Source organism: Thermobia domestica, chromosome 18 (genome assembly GCF_964235325.1).
Source record: "Thermobia domestica chromosome 18, izTheDome1.hap1.1, whole genome shotgun sequence".
In the NCBI taxonomy this organism is placed as follows: Eukaryota; Metazoa; Arthropoda; class Insecta; order Zygentoma; family Lepismatidae; genus Thermobia; species Thermobia domestica.
This window is the reverse complement of record NC_137471.1, coordinates 50,770,061-50,774,029: the sequence shown is the minus strand read 5'-3', so window position 1 is coordinate 50,774,029 and position 3,969 is coordinate 50,770,061.

Below are 3,969 nucleotides of genomic sequence, written 5' to 3'. Positions count from 1 at the left end.
AAAAAAAAAAACTATCATTAATATCCCGCGAAGTGTGTGTGTTGAAGTTTAAATAAAAATTAAAGCAAAACATGTAATGATAGAAAGAACTCATATAACATGAAAGCAGTTGCGGTTCGATACCATAATCTGAGGTAGTTCTGCACAGTGTGTTTTTTGTATATTAAATTTCTCGTTTGCAGTAATTAATTATAAAATCTACACGAACCGCATATCTTTTAGCACTCTAATCGTTATACGTAAATGACAATTATAATTGTAATTAACAAATATATATACAACTTTACTGTATCGCAACCAAAACACTATTGTTTTGCTTATTGAGTGTCAGTGGCGTATTTAGGATTTTGTTCCGGGAGGAGCTATGCACAGCATGTGAATAAGCACTTAATTTTTCCTTTGGGATGCCTACAAGTTTAAATGAATTTCGGGGGATCTTGAGCCTTATAGCTCCTCTCTACATACGTCACCGTTGCGTGTAACAAACTTTAAAAATACCATACCCATATCGTAAGAAAAACTGTTTTCAGATACCATAACAATTTCGGATTCACGTAATGTCTACAGGTAGAAATTGTATTAATACTGCTGAATTATAAATATTTTATCGTTTGTAAATAGTCTATCCGAGGTGTCTTCTGCTGTACAAAATGTCCTATTACTCTATCATTAAAGTTCGGCATGATGGATATGAAATCACGCTCGAGCTCCCTCGTGGCTAAGCGGTTAGCGTAGGCGCCTTTGGCGTGGGAGACCCGGGTTCAATTCCCGGCGGGAGCTCATGTGGTTCGGATTCCAGGATTCCACGTTAATCAGTAGGTCCACGTCTCATATAGCATCGCTGCTGAAAGGGACGCTAAACTAAAATCAACTCAACTCAAATCACGCTCGATTGATAAGGCAGCCAAAGCATTGATTCTTTCCTGACATATTGTGCTTCCCGAAAATGTTTTAACTATTTTAAAATTAGAGATGTAACGTTCTGCTTCAGCTATTGTCGTTGGGGTAATTGAAGAATTTCCAAAAGGTTTACGGTTTCCTTAAAATTGTCACACAAATTGTGTTTGTTCAGAAAATTTGCACAAACTTGAACATGGAATACAATTACTTTGAAAGCACACAACAATTACACTGAACACCGTTATCAAAAACGAGAGAAGGGAGCCTCATGTACATCACGTCGTGTGTCTTCGGCTTCTTCGGAAGTATTCGTGAGTTCTGAGCTGCTGGGAGTGCAGCTCTAGTAAATCCTATCTAAGAGACAAGGAAAACGTAATACAGTGCGGCTGGTGAAGATTTTGGTTTCAATGCTAAAGCATAGAGCAATCTGTGCACAGCTCTTGCAATATTATTAAGCTTCAGGTGTTTCCACTAATACTATGATTGTAGCATATCCAGCAGTACAATTTCAGGACACCGTTAGACCAAATATTATCATTACATGTTATTACCTTGATTAAATTAAACACAATTCAACTCAATTGAAAATACATTTATGCCACTAAAATAGCTGGTAGTTCTGCAGCTCTGCAGCACTTATAGGCAAGCCGCCCCTGCGTGAAAGAAATGAAGATAACGAGATGACGATATTCATACCCCCCCAAAAAAACAAACTTTTTTTTTTTTGTTCTTATGGCGACTTTTATCTCACCGAATTTATGTACAAGAGTCTTCCTTAACGGTATTTGCAAAATTTGAGGATCGCATCGCAACAGAATATAAATAAGGAAACAAGTATAAATTGTAACTGTTTTGCCAGGTAGCATAAGATGAAACGAAAATTTTGCGTTTCCTTCAAACATATCAGTAAGGCATGAGGCTATCTCTGATGAACCTGATCAGCAGGCAGTTCCTCCTTCCTACTCCATAACAAGTAGTGTTGCCAACTCATATGTTAAAAATGCAACTGTAGGGCTGTGTGGTAGGTCTATTACAATACCTGCATTTATTGCTATGATTTCAGTAGCAACTATTACATAAATTATTATACATTTCAAACAAATCTCTCCTACAACGGGAAATCACTGATATTAAGCCTTAGAATTTCACAACCTACTGAGCTTTGGTGGCATATGCATGAATAAAGGTTGATCGAACGGAGTGCAAGGATCGCTTAAGCATATGCAAATCTGTTCTGGTTTTCAAGTGTTCCTCTCCCTGAAGGAGGAAAAAATGCTCAACAACAACACTCAGCTGAGAGGAAGGAAGTTCCACTTTCATGGAATTACACGAAACATTTCATATATATTGTATATATGAGCTTCAGGTCCAGCAAATTTTCAGCATTCTACGGATAATTAAAGAAAAACTGCGGAACAATTAGGAATATTACCGAGACGAGACTGTGTACAGTCTCGATCTCGTCTCGGTTGATAAGTAGCGGTTTCGGTTTCGATCTCGTCTCGAGTCAAAAATCGCGGTCTCGGTCAACAGATGCTTGTCTCGATCTCGGTATCGGTCTCGAAGGCCAAGTCTCGGATCTCGTCTCGAAAGTCTCGAAATAAATAGTGTGAAATTAAAATTGTGAAAGTATTATTATCATACAGTCTATCGTTTTTGCTTCCTATTTTTTGCCTTCATTCTTGACTTAGAATTATGGTATGATGTACCTCTTCGTAGCTAATTTGCTAGCGCTAATGCTTTCCATGCGTGTGTTCCAGGTTCAACCATCAGTGCGTATAACATACCTCGGATAAAACCCTAATAGTAAGCCATATTTCACTTTCAGCAATAGACTTTGTCTCAAATAGCCTGAGTAAGCTTACTGCCTATAGAATTAAACTCTATTAAATTAACTCCAGTACTATACGGTACTTAATTTCCTTCCTTTGAATCAGAATTGTTCAATACCTCCTAAGGGATAACGCAACACATAGCAGCACGAATGTAATTTATTTAATCGTACCGAAATTGAAATATGACAATTTCTCAGTTATTATCCAATACCTTCTGCTTTGAATGTTATTTTAGAAACAGAATATAACGTTAGTTATCTTAACAAATAGAGTAACTTATTACTACAATATATTTTGTTTCAAATTGATCAAATGTTTTATTACCGTTTCACATCTCAGTGTTTAATTGACACTTTAAAACAGGCACTTCCTTAACTTTGTGGTGGAAGCTCGGCACTCATCTTTGCTATCTGTGGTCTCGGGTTGGATCACCAAACAAGTTAGATTCAAAGTTCTATGTTGCGTATAGTTCGCGTCTCACCTTAAGTACATTCTGTTTCTTATACAAGTTCATAATGTCGTAATGTATTACACAAGCATATATCCAGTGCCGTAACATAGAGCTCCTTAAGCTTATTCCTGAGATCTCAACGGTGCACGTGATCTTTACTCGAGAAAATTAATCATGCGTTCATTACGTTGAAATTTTATATAGATTGAAAATTATTTGCGAAACATGGACATACATATTGTATAAGTATATAGGTAATTTGAGCTATCTGTATCTATTTTCTCTGTCCCGGTAAAACAAGTGATTCTTAACTTTCTAGTTTTCTTTTGTATTAATTTTCGTAGTTTTGCTGCAATTTGAAGGATCAAAAATATTTTTTTCGCTGTACGAATTTTGTTAAATTTTGGGTCCGTTTTTACCTTTCCTTAACTAGTAATATTATATATCGAAATTGAGTTAAGAATACTTTTTTTAATAGACTATGTTCTTTCCAGTGATGTCATAATGTAAGTCTAAAAGCATCCTATTACTTTGTAACTACTTAGTATAGTTTGAAAACAGTACTATAGGTCTTACTTAAGAAAACGGTTTTTCGCTTCTCCTGTAAAATTACGAAATTATGACTTGGTTTAGTTTACCTCTGAGGTCCAGATATAATAAAATCATAGCCATAATCATAATCAACCATTATCAGTCCACTGCTGGATGAAGGTCTTTCGAAGTCTTCACAACTATCTATCTTGAGCAATTCAGGTTACTTCCCAGTTGTTCTTGATTTCGTCA